The sequence below is a fragment of the Aythya fuligula genome, chromosome 5 (assembly GCF_009819795.1).
Source record: "Aythya fuligula isolate bAytFul2 chromosome 5, bAytFul2.pri, whole genome shotgun sequence".
In the NCBI taxonomy this organism is placed as follows: Eukaryota; Metazoa; Chordata; class Aves; order Anseriformes; family Anatidae; genus Aythya; species Aythya fuligula.
The window spans coordinates 62566711-62588675 of NC_045563.1; the positions used below are offsets into that span (position 1 = coordinate 62566711).

Here is a 21965-nt window from a genome sequence, read left to right on the forward strand (position 1 = left end):
AGACTGCCTTCCCCGTGGCAGCCTCATGAGTACTCTACTGAGGGATCGCAGTGATAACAGTGTTTTCCCATGAAAGTCTTCCTGGAATTCTTCCTTGAAGCACATCTGATTCTGCCCTTTAATCGAGGAACAATTTGCACTCACACACACACACGTAGAAATAATAGTCTTGTGTGGGGTGTAGAGGTGGACAGGTGGATTTGATTTCCTTTCACTGCACTTTTCCCTACCTAGAATGATGGTAGCAGAAAGCAGAAATAAGCATTATCATCATCTCCAGTGTGTGCTAGCAGCCACACGGAAGCCAGTCAGCAGTGTCTGGTATTGTTTGTTGGAATACAAAAGACCCTCTGTTTGGAAAGTTCAAGAAAGGAAAGTGAGAGCCTGTGGCCTGGTCCTGCAGTCAAAAGACTAAAACAGAGGCTGAGAAGTTCTCAAGCAGGCCCTTTGAAGTTGATGGGAAAACTCCCATGGACTCCAGCACACTTTGGATCACATCTGAAATGCACAGAAGGGAGCAAAGCAACATAAAAGTAGAAACAAGCATCTGCTGCAGGAGAGTTTTAAACAATGCAGGAGTGACCTAAACTTCTCATCACGATTATCAGTACAGTGTATTTTTTATGATGTTCAACAAAGTAGAACTGTATCAATTTTCTAAGTCTCTTCATAAGACACAGTAATTGTACATTAGTTATTAAAATGCTATGAATGCCACCCTAATATTGACTGTGGACTACAGCATTTAACAAACAACTCTGATTAAAAGGGAGAAAAAAGCCTCTTTCAATTGCTGGATTTTAATTAAGGTTTTTTTGCTGTATTTCCCTCCCAATCCCTCCCAAAAAGGCTAGCTTAAAACTATGAAAAAAACACTCCAGGACTGAAAGCCGTATTAAGAACAATGCTGCCAGCATCATCTATTCATAAGCAGCAGATTGAGACAGAGCCCAACCCAGAAGAAACTCTTTAGCAGCACATCCTCCAAACAATTGCTAAAGGATCCCAAGCGTGTAGAGGTTCCAAATCCTCTGCTCAATTAAAATGCAATTAATTTTCTCATTAAAGATGCATATAGAAACATCCGGGGGAAAAAAAAAAAAAAAAGTTTCCTGAATTCCATAACACTTCCATGATTATTTTCTTGCATAGAGCGGTAATTTTTGCAGTGGTTTTGGTGTTTTCTAGGTCCTAATGACATTTTCAGGGAATTAAATTGTTAGAAACTTTTTTTTTTTGAACACTTCTTGCAGCCTTTGCACAAGATTCAACAAAGAGCCAAAGCATCTTTTTTTTTTTTTTCCCAAAAAAAAAAAATGCAGGATGTTTCCTCTTTCACTGGCTAATAGAATCCAACTGTTGCTGCATGACATCATTCCCCAGAGCTAGGGAATCCAAGCTAGCACAGACACTCGGGCTGGGAGTAAACACCACAGAGAGGATTTAAAAAAAAATAAAGCACTCTAAAATGGGAGGAAATAACATTTTAAAAGCAGTTTTTGTTACCTGAAATTTGGAGCATTTCCCTCTCCACTCCATTCTCAGATTTGTATTTCCCAGACAAAACTCTGTCTTATTATCTGAGGCTACCAGAAAACCAGTCGTTTAGCGTCTAATACCTGCTGTGCTTCCCACAACTCCTTCATATGACCTTTCGCAGCACTGATTCCAGCTAAAATGATTGCAGAGAACACAGACTGGCCGGGCCAGTTGTCATGGAGATCTCTCTCTCTTTTTTCATACACACGCACGCGCGCGCACACACATTTAAACAATTCTGGGAGGCATCCACCAAACAGCATGCCTTTTCATCAGCTACGTTTTTGAAGCATTCCACCCCTCCTCCAAGCCCTCCCTTGAGTCAGCCCAGGAAGCTGAGCTTTGCTCATGAATCGATTGTTGAAATCAAAGATATTGCCTTTAAAAAGAAAACAACAATTCGGGATTTAAAAAAAAAAGAAAAAAAAGGAAAAAGAAAAAAAAGAAAGAGAGAGAGAAACAAAATGTAACACAAAACTTATACTTTTTTCCCCCAGGAAGGAAAACAGATGTTTGCTTGTCATAGCTCTGAACTAGAAGTGAATCTATCGCATTCAAGCCTGCAGGCTATTTGTCTTTGCACAACTTGTTATGAATTTGATATCTGAAAGCATGTAAGGCTTTGTTGAAACACAATCATGCAGGTTACATGAAATGCTGCTGGCATGGCCTGACTGCTTACCTTGTTCTTCTCCCAGTACCCAGCCAGTGACCTAATTAGCACAGGTATTATTCATCGTGGTCATTCAGGACTTCCTGTATCCTTTCATGTTTCTGTAATTAAGAAGAAAAATCTTCTGGTCAGGAGCATGCAATGCTTTTTGACAATGCAAACAAAAGTGATCCCCCAGCTAAACAAGAAAGAGCAGATATATTTGGAATTTTTCTCACACTGGCTATAAGTTTACATGCCTCTTACCCAAAACTCAGTATCTCCCAGTTAAAGGAGAAACCCATTTCAATATTGGAGAGTTCAAGAACAGATTAATTTACCATATTCACTGGCAGTATGGTTGCAAAACCAAAGCTAATTCCAAACAAAGACACACAACATTTTTTCTTGGACAAAAAAAATAAATTAAATTAATCCCCAGCAATGTCATATGGGAAAGCTTGGACTGAAAAGTTGCGAGAAAAAAATACTTTTTCTCTCTCTTTTTTTTTTTTTTCAAAGAGTATTAAGAAAATTCAGGAAAGTATTTGGACTCAGAAGAACAGCACTGTGCCCAAAATTTTTACACTTTGACAGACAACTTGGAGACTTACTCTTCAGAGGATTTAACCGGAGTCAGTCATTCAGAGTTTTAAAGCTGCAGAAAAGATACTAAAGGGACTGCGTGACTCTGCTTTCTGCAGTGAGTAGTATAAGCAAGAGTCCCTCTAGTGGACATAAAAATATAAAGCTGACTGTGCAGTGCGAAGTAGGAAATTTATTTTTCCTCTGTTAACCATGCTGCTATGACATTTCACCCCTGCATTATATATTTAAAATAAAACCAGCATTTGCAACCACTTATGTGTTATTTACAAGTGTTAAATAACACGTGTTATTTACAACATACAAAAATGTGTATGAACATTACATAACCAACACAGGTAGGTTCACACAAGGGGACATAAAAAAGTTCCATCATATTTCTATTCAGTTTGTGTTTGTAGCTTGATAACAAAGGTGGGATAAAAAAAAGACCACAGACAGTCTGAGATAGCTGAACTGTCTTATGTGACCACTTGTCTCTACACATCACATATTATAAGATATAAGCTACACTGGAGCATAGTGTCGACTATACTTCTGAAAACCCTACATTTCATGAATGACAGAGCTCCCAGTGGTTTAAGTACACTTAAACCACCTCTCTTCCTACCAAAAGCACTACACAAAGGCTACATGAAGCATATTTTACACTGTAATCAAGAACTGCATGAAGACTATTCACAGGTAGAGGAACATCAGGACAGTTACTTCAGCTGTGAAGAATCCAAAAGACATCACATTAAACAGTTTGTCTAGACATGTGTGGCAAATGCTAAGCTTGCAAGTTCATGCTAAGTTCCCTTGACAGCACAGCAGCAAAGCCCAGCAGAACCATAGGAACCAAACATGAAAAATCATTACATGTTTTTGTCTTGAAAAGTTCCCTTTGGTGTGTGACTGGGTTAAACTCACTGCATGCTGCAAGTGGGCACAGTTTCAGCCGTGTAACTGAGGAAAGGGGAAGGCAGGTAACTCCTCCCAAGAAAGGAATGTTTTACCCGGCACCAATGCAAAGGGAGTGCTCAAATACATGAAAGGAATAAAAACAATATATATATTTTAAGAACAACACTATGAATTGATCAATGGGCAGGTGAAGTGATCAGGTCTTGTCCATCAATCTCATATTTCCTACAGACCCCATTACTGGTAATGTGGGAGCATATACCAACCATCTGCATCATGTCCTCCTACTCCAGAGTTTATCACAAGGCTCTGTAGCACTTTATTAGGAGACCACATCTGCATCCATGGCAAGTATCTCAGGGGAACATGTGCTTTAGCATTTATAAACAACTGAAAACGCTCATTGCATTCAGTGCATACACTCAGTTACAGTCAACAGCTCCAGACAAAACAAATGAAGTAGTTAAAATACATCATGCATGCACAACTATGCAAGTACAAAGTACAGTAGTAGAACTACGGCCCACAGTTTGGTCTCAGGCAGGTAACTATGACCAGAGACCCCAGACAAGCACCTTTCTGTTACAAGCCTCACAAATACACTCCTGATTAACTCCTGGCCAAGAAGCAAAATGTTCTGTTCAGGTTGGCCCATGTGAAACAAGAACCATGTCCATCTTTTCCCCGCCCCCCCCCCCCCCCCCCCCCCCCCCCCCCCCCCGGGCTCTTCTGTGAACACATCTACGCTCCAGAGCAAAAGTTAGGGTAAGGACAGAATTTAGGATTACAGACAGAGGACAAGACAAACAGCTAATACTAGGTTAGTTGCAAAATAAAGAAAGAAATGTCATGGCTACACTGTGATCAGAAAGCATTAGAATATGCATCTTCATCCCCTGCAGTAGACAAACAACCCATTACTCACATATGGCTGATATTAAGTTTCTTATTTCCAATACACTTCCCTTTTCTCACTGGTTGGACATGCTCCTTCCTATGCTCTGTGGTCACAGGCACGAGATGCAGAAGCCACGTGACACGCACAGGAGCAGACATGCATCAAAAAGGATGAGAGCACAGTGAGAGCCCTCACCAGGGCACACCTGGTGTCTCTGCCCTTGGGATGGGGAACGGAAATATGAGCTGCTTACTCCACAAGCTGCATGGTCTCAGCTTCTTCACTGAATGCTTTTCAAATCACGCAGCCATCTTTAGCAACAAGAAAGGAAACAAACATCAGATTTGCTTCTAAATGACTCGTGACATTTTATTATTTTCACTTGGTAAGAACATAGCATCAACTTCGGGATTTAAAAAGATGAAAATAGATAAGCTACAGACTAAGCTGCCCACAACAACAGCACAAATCTGTGGTAGGTGTATATTTCTTTGCACCTTTTTAAAAATAAAAAAATAATAAAAATAATTTAAAAGTTCCACATAACAATACTTGCATACAATGATTTATGATTTTTCCACCCTCCTCAGATAGCTTCTTGCCTTTCACAGGGGGCTGCCTCTCCCCGTCTCCCACAGAAGGTGACCACTTTATTTGTCTTCCTGCTCATATTGTCTCTACACCACAATCCCACCTTCTTTCTAGAGACCTCAGTGAATATATATCAAATCAGACGGAGATAACCTTAAAACACAGCAGCAACAAGTTAAGCTCGAGTACCCTGTCCCAGTGTGGTTTTAACCCAATGCTATAAAAAGGCAAGTGCCCACAGCTCCTGCTGGCCTCACTGGGAGAGGCAGAGAACCAGGCAGCACTTCCTGATCACCAGGCAGTGACTTGCAAAGGGATGGAAATACGGGAAAAGGCCCCAGCCAGCTCATAACGTACAGCATGCACACGCTAGATAAACTGTGTTCTTTACTCTCTATTTAGAGGCACAGTGCTCAATACTTTGGCATAAGACACCCAGTGACTCCTACATGTATATGGGACAAGAGGATGACATCCAGTGCAGCAGCTGCTGTACTCTTTGGAGCAGGCCCACAAGGTGAGTTCTCCTACGAATTAAGTCTGCAGCATTGGCCTTTATCTTTCAACATTACACCCAACAGCATGGCAACAAGGCAAATGCCACAAGATGGCACATCCGACCTCCCATTGGGGGTCTCTGCTTTGTTGGCGTGAATAAAGCTTCCCCTGACTTCAGTGACACACTAACTTCAAACTTCCCTAGATCATGCTTTGCTGGAATTGTGGTATCACAGTAAGCAGTATAAAAATATGTCACGGCCCAGCAAACAATAAAGGAGTTGACCCAACACATGCAGCCCCCTGGTTTCAGTGGCACTGCACAGGCACAGGCCTAAGATCAGTCAGCTATGAACTTGTTGTCTTCCCCAGTTTCAGTATCAGAATCATTACTCGTAGTATTTCCACCACTCTCTCTTCAAGCAGAGTTAAAAATTTCCATGACTTCTTTAACAGCCCAACAAGGATCATGTTTGAAGCACTGTACTGATTTCACTAACCCAGAAAAAAAGTACACAGGCATATATATATATATACACACATACACACACACACACACACACTGTATATAGGAAAGAACTAATCATAGCTGAGCACACTTTGGGATGTTGCCAGCCCCCTCATGGCTCTATATCCCAACTCAGTTTGGTCTCTTTTTGCATGTGAAAGCCTGCCATACTTGGGTCTGACTTGGACCTCTCAACTGGGTGCAAGGTAAAAATTTGCCAAAGCTGCTGAGAGATTCAGTGAAATTAAGAGGATATCTGTACCTGTGAGGTCATGACAAGAACCTGACACACTTTCAACTCCTGTGTGAACACTCATTCAGAAATAAAGTAGATTTACATTGTGACTATTATTGTTTTAGGCCTCGGTTCAGCAAAGCACTTAAACATTGACTTCAAAAGAACTTAAAAATATGCCAAACATGTGCTACAATATTTTACTGAAGTGGTTCTTTAGTAATATTGTATATTTTAGAAAAGACAGACGGAAATAGATTTTATTTGGCAATTAAAGCTTTAAAATGTTATTTGGTGATATAACCGGGACACACTCCCCATGCTATACATACTAATGAGGCTGAAAAACTGCTGAGCAATAAGCTGAATAATTACTTAATAAAACAACTTTAAATCTGAACAATGCAGAACCAACTCACATAAATGCCTGGCCTGAGAATTACCCATACCTACAACCTGATTCATGACAGGAGACACACGTTACAGCTCACCCTGCTAGGAAAGCAGCGCGAAGCCAAACCAGCCATACGAACTGGCGCCAGGCCCAGGCAGCCAATTCAGCCAGCCATCCACATCCCAGTGCTGCAAGCTGCTTCAGGTGGCACCAGGCCAAGCCATAGGGGTAACCAAAAGCTGGGAAGCTCATGTTAAAGAAGTCCTTCTACTCCTTAGTTCTTCCTGTCTCCAACCCATCTGCATGCCCGCCAACACCCTTCCTGTGCGAGTCTGTGTTGCATCCCAGGCGTGCCCAAAAAGGTACAGCAGGAAGCAGTGGGACCACAACTGGTGGAGGGGAGAAGCTCCTGAAGGGACACTTTGTTCTGTCTGGACAAAACGAGACAACTTTGCTCTTTGTAGGTGTTAGCTCCTTCCTATGCCACTTTTTACTGCATACATTTCCCTACTAAGCATGGATTTGTGTCCCAAGAAGAGGGACAAATGAGACAAGCAGACTTCCTCTAGGAAGTGATACCAACAGAGATGTCAATGAGTTGCTTGAAATTCCGCAGGAATTCTGGTTTAACCCTACATGAATGCAAGATATCTCAGTTTGTCTTTGTTCACTGCTCTTTCTTTTAAATAACAGCCAAAGGACAAGTTTCTGTTGTCCTTGATCACAACGCACATCCTGCAATGCAACATGCTACACATGGGACTGGAGGGCAAGTGAAAAAACAGATCTCCTCACACCTGGAATTGCAATGCAAGCAGTATTCATGAGTCCAACTCTGGGAGCACTGCATTTTGTGTACAGCTGAACAAGTGCTGCAAAACTCTGATTTAACATGAAGAGGCAGAATCCTTCTCAGAGCACATAAACGATGGGAAAAGACAGACCCTTTAAGCTAAATCTCCACCTTTCAAACCGGTGTCAAGTAGCCCTTTCTGTACAAAACAACTTTCACTCAGGTCATGGGACAGAGAACAAAGATGCTGTTGGGAGTAATTTCTGTTGCACTTATAAGGGGAAGAGCATCTCTTAGCCAGGAAAGCAAGGAACACAAGGACGCATCCATTCAATAATGCAGTGCTGGTTCTTAAGCAGACCATGCATGCTGGTTGGGGTGATTTTTGTATGCTTTCCCACCCTGTACAAAAGAGCTCTTAATTTAAACACAAAATGGGAAATCAGAGGGCCTAAACCTGAGCATCCAGTATGATACCACCTTGTTTACATGAGAAAAAACACAACCGATAGCTCTGTGCTCTCTTTGAGCTTCTAAATAAAGAAATAAATAGATAAAAAACGGCAACGTGTTTTGTGATTCCTTTTGATCGCCAGCTATAAAACTTCACAGGAAGTTTATGCAACCCCCTCTGACTGGACAGATCTTATCTTCCAAATCCTATTAGCCAAGAGACTCGAAAAAGAAAATGTCAGCCTGGCGTTCATTTGGACACAAAGGAATGACTTCTCTGTGGGATAACTTCTGCAATTGGCTTCCTTTATTTCAGTCATAACTGGAACCTTCAAGTTGGCCTGGAGATGTTGTGAAGTGCTGGTAACGTGCTGGGGGTGTCTGTGAGCCCTGCTTAGCATCTCTGGGGAGGAAGGGTACTGGGACACCAGTCCAGTGCTCCCCCAGATCACCTACACCCCACAGAAACCAAAGCCAGCAACAGCATCTGTTTTCTTAGGCATATAATGAGTTTGTCTTCCATGCTCATAACAGCAGGCAGATTTTTCAAGCCACAGACAATAAAGTTATTTTCTTCTCTATTTTGGATAGAGTATATAAACAAAATATTACTTAGAATATACACAGCTCCTTTCATTCTTTCATTCGTGGCCCTCTGTGTGCCTTACAGGTCTGGGTAAATGCCACTGCTGTCTGGCTGCCTGGAACAAAGGCGTTAAGCGGATTTGTGCACGAGGCTGCACATCGCTCCCCTCACAAACAGCGCACAGCTGGGCTCTGCCTGCGAGGCTCTGCTGCCTCCCGTGAGGTTGTGTTTAGGCCCCGCAAGGCAGTCAGGGCCAGCCCAGCTCCAAGGGACATTGGAACTTTTTTTGTTCCTAGAAAACTATTTGTTTGGGCATGGGAACTGCTGAAGTGAGGCTTGCCTTCTAGCTAGCTTCCAGTGCCGCAGAGGAAATGAAAATCAGTGACAGCGGAGTGGCTAGGACAAGCTTGTGCAAAACAAAAGTCATCCAAAACCAGACCGTGCAGACAGTTCAAAAATATTTGGTGAGCTTCAGAGAGATTTCTGAATACCTTAGTGCTTCTTGGGTTCAGCAGCGAAGCGTAGTATGGAGATGGCCAAATGAGCCTTAGCCACAGAATTCAGAACTGAAAGCAGCACAGCCCCAACTGCACAGGGCTTGAGCTATCACAGCTGCATTTTTTCAGGAAAGAAGCCGTGTCTCCACACAGTGCCCCCCTGCGCCATGGGGCTGTGCAGAGCTCTTGGAGTCAGCCCTAGGGCTCTGTGTGCCAAGCTCCATTGTGCAGCACAGACATCCCTGAGCAACACGCTGCAGACCACAGAGGAAGCATGTCCCAGCACTGGGAATTCAGCTCCAAGTGCCTGAGCTCCAGATGAATGCCTTAAAAGCAAGGTCATTCTTCCCCCTCTGGCTCTGTGCATTTTTCCAAAAAGAGGCGGGGAAAGCTGCTGAAGACAGCCCCACATACATGAAAGGTCTCTCCTCAAACCCTGGTTCAGTCTGCTGGGAAATCACACACCTATTGGTCTCCTTTTCCTCACTAAGAGTAGAAGTCATTATTTAATGAAAAAAAAATGTGTATATATATATATATATATATATATATATATATATATATATGTAGGAATTTTACTTTATTCTCATCAAAACAGATGCTTCAGGGATAACGTTGCCTCTTGCCACTAAAAAGCATAATTTATTCTTTTAATTACAGTATCTCCCATTTTAGAGACAAAAGAAAGGCAAGAATCAATGCTGTGTGTGGGTTGGTTTTTCTAACATCTAACTGAAAAGGGTGGAACTTGGGAAAGTACCAGTACTTTTCTTCCAAGTCTGGGAAAACTATACAGCTTATACAGGCCAGGACACCGTTATGGATATTTTTTGTTTAAAACACTGGATAAGGTCCATGTAGTCACGTGGTGTTCCCTGTTGCTATATACATTGCTTTAAGGGGACAGACAGCTCCCAGGAACTGCTGCTGCTTGCTGAGGACTGCTGAAACCCTACAACACCAGCTGGGCGGTGGCCATTCAGTGGGCAAAGACTGTGCATCAGAAAGCTTGCAAAAGATCTTGGTACCAGTGAAGAAGTGTTGGCAAAAACCCTGCTGTAAGTCTAGATTTCTGGCGCAGCCCTGGCCAGTAACGCCACGAGCACTGACCACCACACCAACATCCTTAGCTCAATGCAGGGCCAGACATCTAAAGGCACTGACTATGCCCGATTAACAGCTGAGATTGAGACAGGTAACTTACCCTCGCAGCTGGGTGTGTGCATGCTCGTTGCAAACACAGGTTAGTGCCCATGATGCTGGAAGCAGCCTATGGAAAATCTGAACCATAAGATTCAAACCATTAAGAGAGTGCATTATAGCTTGCTTCGGGGAAAATTCCCCATTCAAGAACAGACATGCTGCTTACAACTTTAGTTTTCTAATTTCCTCATGTGTGAAAGTCTCATCAGTAAATATGAGAGCCATGTGCTTACTGGAAGTACAAAGCAATGCTCTCCATTTGCCAGAAAGATCTGAAAGGGCCTTTTTGCACATATATATGGGTGAAATCCATGCTGTGAAGGAAACAGAGAAGGGACCCAACAAGGAGTCAGAATAATCAAATGCTGTTCTTGATTTTGACCCCATCCAGTTAACTGACTTTGGACAATGTCCTTTACCTAGTAACGCAATACCTCTTTGGCTTTCTGAACCTCTGGCAACTCAGAAGCAAGCGTTACTGGAGCAACACAGTAAACTACAGTCTCACCACAAACTTCAAACAATATACATTGTTCTTCACATTTTACAATTCTGTACATAAATCAACCTCCAAGAAACTGTTTCCAGTTTCTTAACCTGTTCCACATCTATGCATTTTTGATACTCCCTTCAGCCTGGAAAAGGCCAAACACGTAGAAGTTTTCTTTGTCATCCCTACCACTGAAATAGAAACTTTCCTCACAATTTACATGGTCCCGGAACACAACAGAAGTGAATGTAGTCCTGAGGGAATGAAAGATTTAGACCATGTTTTCTCCTGCCTATGCATGAAATTAAATCACAAGTTTGCACCATTTTTCTTAGACAAAGATTTCACCTCTGATCACTCTCTAAAATATTAGTTAGTTACACTGCAAAAATAAAAATAATAATAATAATGTACTGTAGGCCATTTTAAATATCCCCTCCATCCAGTTGCATTCAGAATAAGCTGTACCGCATCTGTCTTACAAGCACCTCGACAGTGGTTGAAATCATCCTACCTAGACTGGTGTTTTATCACCAATTTCATCTCTGATTTACTATGGTGTGACCTGGAGCAAATAGCAGCAATTCTAGTACCTCACCTCCTTTCGAGAGGCTCCCAAGTGTAGCTAACATGGCTTGCAAACAAACTCCAACCTAGACAATTCTGTGACTCTGTGAAAAAAAAAAGGTCCCGAAGGCTCTATTCTGTCATTCTGTGAAATGTTCAAAGCAGGATCTTGCATTCCCAGTTCTTAGACATCCAATGACACTCCTGGAAAGCCAGCAAACCAACAAGGTGGAAACGAAGATGTTTCTAAAGCACAATCCCATTTTACATCCATTTAGAATGGTATTTAAAATACTTTAGGAAATTTAACTCTCTGCTGCAATTCAGCATGAGCCACAGGTACCTGAATCTGTTTTCTGTCTCGGTTTTCTCATCTCTGAAGACCTGGTCATTAATGAAGTTTATTAGAAATACTGTTAGTATAAACGTATTAAACTTCGTAAGGTGGCCTAAGATTGTTGGAAGGAAAGCACTGCTGTATTAAGAAAGAGGCTGACTACACCCCCTTTTAATTTAACCACTTTCCCACTACTAACCCCATTTAGGAGGCTGTATTAATACAATCCTCAAATATTTTCACTATACAACTATAAAATCACAAGCTGGGCTAGGGAATGGAAAAGAAATGTCATGCACAGCCAGAGAATGAAAGTCAGCTGCCTGAACACTATCTCCCGGATAAAAGAGCAAGCCCATTAACACGTGAGGGTGATAACCCCCCCCCCCCCCAACATGCAGCACAGCACCTCTGAAAGCAAAAACAACAACAGCAGGCATTTGAGATGGAGAATGGAGCAGACTGCTATGACTCATATGCTGTACGTCTAGTCAGTGAAAAATCTGGCAGAAGTGTTCTGTTTGACTATGTCTGTACATTCCCAAGAGATTTATAGCTGCTTATTAAATCATCTGTTCCTGTTAAAACCAAAGAAACTGTATATGTTTCACTGGATTTTACATCTGGTAGAAAGACCTATTAACCATTAATACAGAGTAGAGGCTTTTCTATTGGATGAGCCACTCGAAAGCTTTTAAGACCTTATTTGTGACAGGAAGTAAAATCTACCAAGGGATGGGCTGCAGGAGGGGGTCTGAAACCTGCTGCAACAGTGGATGGGTCTCCTTTACTGGCATCTCTGTTCTGCCTCGTTCTTCAAAATCAGGAGGGTCTTTGGAGTGAAAAGTAGTTTCTAATGAGGAAAGAAAAGAAAACAAGTAGTTTCCACAGAGAAAGCAGTCATGCCTTCAAGAAAATGCCTGGCTTGAGACAGGGTTTGTAGAGTAGTTTCACAGAGCACAGCGACACACACACACACACTGTTACAGGGCATCTGTCAAACTGCAAGGAGAGGACAGTGGTATCAACCAACTAACTCTTCTTCACACTAAGCTCAGGAGCTGGAGGGAAAACACCTCTAGCCCTGAAGTTTCACCTTAAAACCCAGTGAAAGGGGTCAATTTCAACCCACTCTGTTAAGCTGAAGCAAGCTGTTTGTTATCTCAAAGTGCTCTGCAGAACATCTCCACCCCTACCCTTCACACACATTCTCCATTGAAAAAAACCTGCACAGACAACACACTTTCCTTCTCCCCTCCCCAGTTCTTACTTTTTGTTCATTTTTCACCCTTGGGCACATCCACAGCTTTGCTGTCTGAGATAGCCATCTCTTAACAGTAGTGTATAAAGATATTATTAAATAGGAGCTATTTTCTGAGGTGTACATGGGCTGAACATTCAGAATGCCTAGAAGGTAGGAAAATTCTACACACTTTATATTAACCCCTTAAAAATAAACAAAAACCTAGGCACATTTGCTAAGCATCTGAGAATGCAGAAATACTGCTTCGGTGCCGAGACTGTAACAGGGATATGCTTTAAAAACGTCCTTCTGCCTCCAACAAATGGTGCATCTAGCTCAAACTCTGCCTTCAAATGCTAGTCAGAGCAAGTCCATGAACCCAGCGGCTTTCTGTCCATTTTCCTTTGTCCATTTGAGACTGCAGGCTGTGGGTAAACAGAGCTGAAAAGCAGCAAGATTTGCAAAATTTTGCTAACAGTGCATTTGTTACTCTCGCTGTACAAATGAAACGTTATTAAGTCTGTAAAGTGAAACATGACAGAAAGCCATGTCTCAACTCCCATACTTAGCATTAAAGTCAGCAACTTGGGAGTTTTGCAGCACAATAATAAACCCAAGACCCATACCAGCTCACGCATAGAGAATGCCCAAAACCCACAAGCAAGGGAGCTGCACACCACCACCACTGCCCGCGGGTGCGGCTGTGGCAGATTTGCCAGCACACCCTGGATGGGGGGACACAAAACGACGGGTTTTCTGCACATTTCTCTTTCATGTTTTTGAACTGCTGCCTTGTAAAAGTCAGTTTGCTAAAAAACATGACAAGATAATGGTAGGTCCTGCTGGATCTGCACAGCCTATGCTATGCCAAACTGATTTCTGCAGTACATCATGTGCATTCTCAAAACACGAAGGCAGGGCTGTACAACTCTGGGAACAGCTCTATACCATACATTTATTTTTGACCAAAATGACAAAAAGTCTGTCTGCCCTTGTTTTTTCTCTTTCTTATCTCTCTGTTGAACTGTCTACAATTTAGCACACTGAATCAATGAAGGAGGAGCAAACATGCATGGTAAATGTGAAATCCCGGGACTCTATGGAAGCCTGAGTCAGCAGAGCTACTCTTGCTAGTAGCAACAACCCACAGCTGCGTGGATCCCCACCATCACTGGTTACTGTGACAGGCAGGAAGCTGACCCTCTGGGGTATCAATTGGTCATTGACAAATTAAGGCTGATTTAGTGTTTTTCCTTTTTAAAAAGAAAAAAAAAAAAAAAGGGAAACAGACACACAATAAAACAACATTGCACATGGGAGAAAAACAAGCAAACACTGAATTATGTCAATATCTATAATGGGTACAACAATACCACGGCTCAGCCCACTCAGGGTGAGACATGATGACTAAGGCAAACCACCCCAGCAGCACACTGCCCGGCAAGCCTTGGGCTAGTCAGACATTACAAGTCTCAGATGGTAGTGATGGAAAATCAAGGGTGTCATTTGACCCTGAATAATCTTCTCCATATCTTTTGAGTTGGTTCTCCTTCCCTAACGGGAAGGCAGTTAATTAGCGTAACTTAACTTTCTTGCTCTGTTTCAACTTTGCCCTCTGCCACACACGCATTCACGCTGGAACGCACAATCAGTGAACTTCGAGCGTACGTGAGCCTGGGACAACTCATCCCCCACCGACACCACAGTATCAGTGGATGTGTCACCCCACTCCCACCCTCAGACACACGTCCCCAGTGATCCAGCCACGTAAAAAGTGTTTTCATAGCATTGCAAAAGAGAGCTTCGCACTGCTAGGGAGGAGGACTGATCGCTGTATTTCATAAGCACAGATAGTGCTGCCCCCTCTCACTGGGGAAAACAGCATATGAGAAGAGTCATGAGAACTACTGCAGCCTTCCAGACCAGCGTGAAACCTGAGTCAGCCCTTAAGCAAGCTGCTGAAATCAATGCTTAGCTTTCAAGCACACGGTCAAATATTTGGCTGAGCTGGGACCATCCTCAAGTGTGGGATGCAGAATCCCACTCGATGGCTGCTCCAATGAGAGGCTACAGAAGTGCTCCTGATATATAATAATGCAGTAATTTATGGGGGCGCATTCTCCCTTAACCAGAACCTCAGACTCATCTGTTCTCCACAAGCAGTTGTTTCATGAGGACTGCTGCTGTGCCCCACATCTGCAAACAGCTGCCAGCCACAATAGGAAATGGTTTACACTGATTGAGTATATTTCTGAAACCCCACCAATTCTGCTCCACAAGAAGAAAAAAATACACCAGTAATAAGAAAACCCAAGAGAATTTGATCATCTTCATTCTGTGCCTTCGCTGAGAAGCAAGGATCTTTGTTTTCTTTTTCAGACCATCCTGTTATTCATGCAGGGAATTACAGAGCTAACCAATTCTATAAATGGCTCTGCCCTGAACCTCATGGTTTAAGTTTAGGTTGAAAGATCATTCACATGTGAAGCATGACTCTTAGGTGGCAAAGGAAAGCCATTCTGATTCCCAACAATTTCATGTTTAGCTTGTTTTAACTGTACTGATCTGCTGCCTCACAAGTCCTTGCTCCTCAAAGTCATTGAGCAGTGGATGTCAGAAGAAAGAGATCCTGGAACCCTTAGTTAGAAAGGTCACCTACATTTATGTGCAAGCACAGAGCTGAGGGCCAGGCGCTCCCACCCCCTTGGCACCCAGCTCACACTGCTCGCCTGTGAGCACCCATCACATCCACACAATTGAAGCCCGTTGCCCCTGGTGAGTGTGTGGGCAGGATAAGCCTTCTAAACCCTAAATTTAAGCACTAATATGGTACTGCTGACCTACCCAAAGTTACACCAAACTCTCAATGCCACGGTACAGGATTATAATACTTACTAATGAGTCGGATTATCTCCTGTAGGGGACTAACTGTCTCCTGATGCCCACACAGCTGTGAGTACTACTTGCAGACTAAGACCACTGATGAAAAAACTGCCTGTAGAAGACTTTTTCAAACAAAACATATATAAAGGCAAAACAACATTAATCTCATAACCTGAAGGTAATGCAAGGTAAGTTGTGTTAGATGTCTGCAAAGGCACTGCAACTACCAAACAGAGGCAGCTTCATTAAGTAGGCAGTAGCAAGTTTTGAAGTTACTGTTCATGCCTACAATTAGCCAAGGCTTCAGATGCTGAAGTACCTGTTTGAACCTGCCAACTGGTTGCTGAAATGACTGATAAAAAACCTCTATCCACAGACACCTGAAGACAGAAGATTGCTCTTGTCATTAATGAGTCCACAAAAATGCCAACATCATACCAGGGGCTGGGCTCCAAGGCTGACCCGCAGAGCATTCAGCCATGGAAATATAAACACAGCACACTGGTGACCTGCCCTGTTCTAAAGCTGTGATGACACAGTCAAATAACAGGCTGTTGGAAAACCACCACCAGAGTGACCAATTACACCCTTCTCATTTGGTTATTACTGATGCAAAGACCTTCTTCCTGCATGCCTTATTGTCTGAATCCACATGCAACTTTCTATGAACTTTGTATCCTGGAAGGCTTGTTTTTTTGGGGGGTGGTTTTGTTATTAGGTGTTTGTTTTGTCTCTCTCTTTTTATTTTTTTTATTTATTATTTTTTTTTTTTAACAGTTCAGTGCTTTCAACTCCAGCTTGAATTCCACCAAATAAAACTGGGTATCCATTGAAAAGCACATGAAACCTCAAAACACTTTGCTCCAGTTAAAAACTTGGAAAGCAAATTGGTCTAGGCTCATGTGGGTAGCTGGCATTAAAAAATAATAATAAAAATTAAAAAAAAATAATAAAGAGGACTCTATGCATAATCACATCTGACTTCCCACAAAGTTTGACTTTAGAGCTACAGTTGCAGGCAGGGAGTGCCTGGGCAGCCAACAGCCCCGATCAAATGCCCCTGCTCACCTTCATACCTCAGAGCACTTACTGGAACAGGAGCAAAATGGAGAACGTGGTCAGAAAAGATACATTAGACTGAGGCAGGAAAACACTTCCAGCCTGTGAGCTAACGCCTCATTTTAAATGGAAGACAACATCAGTGAGAAATTCTTTCTGAAAAGTTATTCCTCTCCTTTTTTTTTTTCTTCCTCCCTTCTAGTAAAAGTATGCTTTAGACAAATTGTGTACAGTATGTGCATTCTTCCTGCATGGAAATCTTTGCCTGTTATTAAAATCAAATGCAAGACAAACAACAAAATATCCACTTTTGATGGGTCTGCTTGTCATGCCAAGGCCCCCAGCTTCCATTCTCAGGGATTTACTGAAATATTTGTTTAGTTACACAGAACTGGAATTCTGGACTACCAGCTTCTCCCCTGGCAGGATCTTTGGCCTTGCAAGGGGTTGGTAGCAATATTAAATATATTTCCAGTGACATCAGTAGGAAAGTAAATATGCAGTAAATAGTAAGTTATTCAAAGCTATGAGTTTGGCTGTCCCTTGTAGCTACTCATCTGTGTTAAGGACAATGAAAGACATCACCTCATTCCCCCCAGGATACAAGGCGCTGGATCCCTTCCATTCAGGAAATGTCACTTCTTCAACACTCTGCATAGATGCAGTTACTCTCCTGTAGTGCCCATCAACAGCTGGAAGGAAGGTTGAGGCACACTTATCTCCTACTTTCCTACAACACACTAGAAAGTAGACAATGAGAATAAAAAGGAGTTTGTACTACTAGGCTTAAGTATTTTCATGCCTTGAGACAACTTCTTGAGAAACTTTTTTGAGAAAATTATCTAAACAAATAAAAAAAAAATAGGTACAGGTAAATGTTGATCTCCTCCTACTAGCATTGTACATTGCAAGCCTTTGGGACTCACGTTTCCAAGTTTTTCCTCGTAGGTATAAAAGATAGAAAGGGTCAAGATTTTCTAATAATCATTGAACTCCAGGAACCTGGGCCTTAAAAGAGGAAATAAAAAAAAAATCACATTGAAATGAAAAAAAAATTTTCCTTCTTTATTCTTGCCAACTCCACCAATTTTATTGTGATTTTTTTTTTACATCACCTGCCATCTCCCACACAACCACACTATGTAAGAGTGCACTGTGACAGAACAATCCTCGCTTGAGCTTTAAATGTTCTTAGCCACTGTAGTTATACACAGAGCAATCATGAACTGCTTCACTTGCCAGCTAAATACAACAGCATGTGGACCACAACATGGCAGCCCTTAAAGGATGCATAAAGATGAAGAAGAGTGAAAAAATAAATCAGCTAGGCTGGTATTTGAATACTGAAAGGCCAGACCAGCACACTCCAACACCAGTGTCCACATTGCTATATTTAATGACAAAAATGAGAGACTTTTGATAACCATGTGTAGTTTCAATGACAGCTTTCTCTTCCTGACTGAAAGCTGACAACTACTTCTTGCAGGCTGCTGCCAGCATCCTGGGGGCCTGATGAAGCAACAGTCTGCCAGGAGAAACAGGCATTCAGGATGCAACAAACCCCATGTTCTGCAGAGACCCCACATCCAAACTGCTGAGGGTCAGCTCTTCCCTGTCCCACACCTCCTGGGTTTGAGGAACCACAGGAATCCATACCCTAGAAATGGTATTACTGGAGATGAAAATCAAGAACTTAGAAGGTTCTTACATCTTAGAAGGTGCATGAGGTTTCACACCATCAAAACTTACTGGTATCTTCCTGTAGCAAATATCAACATATTCATCTACACATCAGTTTGTCCTTGATAGGTTACAGTTTTTGAGAACATCGACTTTCCAATCACTAGTTCTACTCATAGCCCACTCCACAGTCATTCCTGCACTTATTGTTTCCAAATAAATCATTATGTGCTGCTTATAGTTCAAGCTTCACTTCCCCTAAATATCCCTCTTGACTGCCAAAATGCATGGAACTGAAAGACCTTTCTTCCAGATTAAACTGCAAGCAAGCAAGCTGCTCTATGCTCCTGAACTAAACAACCTGATCAGGACTCTTAAAAATAGCCACACAGAGCCCCCAGAGGGGGCACCTTCAGCCCCAGGGAAGATCCGTGTACATCTCACGATCCCGAGGGACCAGGGCACGTCTGATGTTCCCTTCTCTGGAGAGGCCCCACACTACAGCTGGTGGCTGTGTGAAAGTGCGCTGCCGAGGCACAGATCAGCCTATGAATATTTCTTTTTGGATCTATAGCTCCCTTTGAATTCTCTCATAATTGCACCAGCCTTGCGCACACATGTTCATTGCCTGAGCCGTGGGTGGGAGATGCATCTGGCGCCTGCTCTATGCAAGCCACACAAGGCTGAATTCTCCAGACCACTGAAGACAAATGCAGGCCTTTCCACGGGCTTCTCCAAGAGTGGGACCAGACCCACGTTCCTCCATTTTAAAGAGCATCAGGACCATGCTGAATATTTCCAGTCAAACACAGTCAAGCAGGCTAACGCTGCAAGCCTAGGAGAGGAGCCTGCTCAGCAGGGTTTTTCCACAGGCTCGCTAGGCAGAGTTCACTCCCTGCACTCAGCACCCATTTTATTCTGATTGACTTGAGAACAATTTATACAGAAACTGGCCATGACCAATCCTAGGCCAGAAATTATAAGAATATTTCTAACTGGCAATACTAGCAAAATACTCGAATGGCTTTCCAACAAGCAGAACTACAGGGTCAAAGCAGTACCTGCTGTGTCATTTGTAAGGGATACATCCACCTCCCAATAGCAAGGCATCGGCCCTAATGGCCCATGAGGACCCTCCTAGGGTTGCCGACACCTGGGGCACCCCAGCAGGGCTGTAGGGCAGGCAGATCACCTCCCCACAGCAGGAACCTGCTCCCACCACACCCCAAGCCCTTCCTGCCAGCACAGCTTAGGAACACCACACAGCTCGACACCCATCAAGAGGAAACTGGAGCAAAGAGACTCTGTTTTCCGAGGTGTTTGAGCTCATGTTGCTTGGAAATTCCGATCCCTACTAATTTGCTACATGCCAGTGAAGTCAGTGTTGGCACTGGTATTGGGCTGGAAAGGCTGCCCAAGGGGTGATGCTTGGGTCAGCAGAGCACGCTCCTCCCTCCCCAGCTCTCATCCACAGGCATGCCGCTGCACCTGGGCTTTCAGCAGCTTGATTTAATATTCAAAACAGAACCACATGCTGAACCAGATTTATTTTTATGCTCCTATCTCATGTAGGCAGAATGTCAACTAGCCCTAAAGAAACAGATTTGGGAAAAAAAATCTTTTCTCCCACCCTACCAAATCTTACATTCACTCAAACTCTTAGTTAACATGGCAAGAGTAATGGGATAGCAGGGACTGGTATTAGAGGTGGATTTTGGAGAAAGAAGAAGTATCAGAACATACTTTTCAGAGTCATTCAGCATGTTGCTTTTGACCCATGGAGGAGCTTAAGAAGTAGCAGCTATGCCGGCATTAGAGCAGCTTTGGGGAACTGGGTCACTGCTTTTCCTGATGATTAATTCCAGGCCAAGATACTGATCTGGTTCAGACAAAGTTCAAAACATCCCTGTTTACACAAACAGATGTAGCGAACAGGAAAGACACTCTTGCAAGCTAGCATCTTTCCTTTGAACAGCAATATTGCATCACAGAAAAATATGATTTCCTGCTTACAAAAAGGGTTGATGGTAAATTCAATTATTCACACTTATCGAGGCTCTCAGCTATGTAGATTTTCCTAGATAACCTGAAGTTAAAAAAAAAAAAAAAAACAAAAAAAAAACACATATTTTAAGTTTGCTATCCTTGGGGAAACAATTTCCAAAATCTTCTGCCAGTTTCACTAAACGCAACATGACAGGGAGGTTATCTGCAGCCCCGTGGTAAAACTGGAACTGCCACAGAAATCTTTGCTCAGGATGCACAGCAGTCAGTCCTTGTGAGCACTTTGGCCTGACGCTGCTCTGCCTGTTAGGAGCACGTGCTGGAGACGCTGCAAAACGGGAGCCCAGTTTGGGAGCTTTTTTATTTTGGTTTTTGAAGATTCACTCCTCTTCCTTATAAACCATCCAGTTAAATGGAAGAAAAATACTTTCTTTTCTCTACATAGATAGAATGATCTAAACATTTCCATGGGTATTAAAATGGACAAGAATATTGAAGCAAGTTGCACTGCTTTCAACATTTTGTTCATCAAAAAGTAAAGATTTGGTGATACAAAATACATGCTGAAATATTTTACTTGTAAATAATTAAGGACACGTTTTTCCACAGCATTTTCTAAAATGAAGTGTATTAATATTTCTTTTCAAAATTAAAATAATACTTTGAAGTTTAACTGAAGCTTAATTTCAAAATAATAATAAAAGAGACACAGTAATCCATATTATAATTCAAGAAGAAAAAAAATATACAAATTACACGTTATCCTGAAATGAATCTTCTCGTTTCCAGTTCAGACAGGGAAGCCCCCAAAACATCAGTTAAGTCCTTGCCTTGTAGCAATGTACATGAGTGCTAACCTCACTGCCTTTCCTGTGCTTGGCAGTAATGCACAAATGCAGAACCCAAACTCTAACTTTTAAATATAGTATCCTTCTGAAAAACAAAATACCTTATGCAAGTAACGATCTTTTACTTACTCAGTCATGTAAAGAGGCAACACCTTGAACGTTCAAATGAAAGAACCGGTCCATTTGCAGCGATCCATATCCTGCATAGCAAACACCACTTCTCAAAAAAAAAGAAAATCCAAAGAGAAAACCTTGTTCATTAAAATAAAACAAACTATACTCCACTTCCCAGGCGGCAACATTGCTATTTCCTATGAGCTTGACCCAAAGATCTACTTATTCAAACCATTAGAACAACAGCCCCCTATCTCAGCAGACTTCAACTCAAAAGCTGCTTTCAGCATTACACACAGTTCTGCACAACAGACTCATGCGACACCAGAGAGTTTCACTGTTGCCTTGTAAACCTGGACAATTCATATTTTCTTGCTGAAG

The 21965-nt window shown here is 42.4% G+C and overlaps 1 protein-coding gene across 4 annotated transcripts in view; it reads right to left on the reverse strand.

Moving 5' to 3' along the window:
* Positions 1-21965, reverse strand: part of DENND2B (DENN domain containing 2B) — a 160397-nt gene that overhangs the window by 120295 nt on the left and 18137 nt on the right. For 2 of the 4 annotated variants that reach the window (XM_032188243.1, XM_032188239.1), the window contains exon 1: positions 1507-1715. The gene's annotated coding sequence lies outside the window, so the exon portion shown is untranslated. Of the gene's footprint in view, positions 1-1506; positions 1716-2221; positions 2314-4628; positions 4668-21965 lie in introns of those variants that run through there. The other 2 variants (XM_032188241.1, XM_032188240.1) reach the window with 2 other exon arrangements.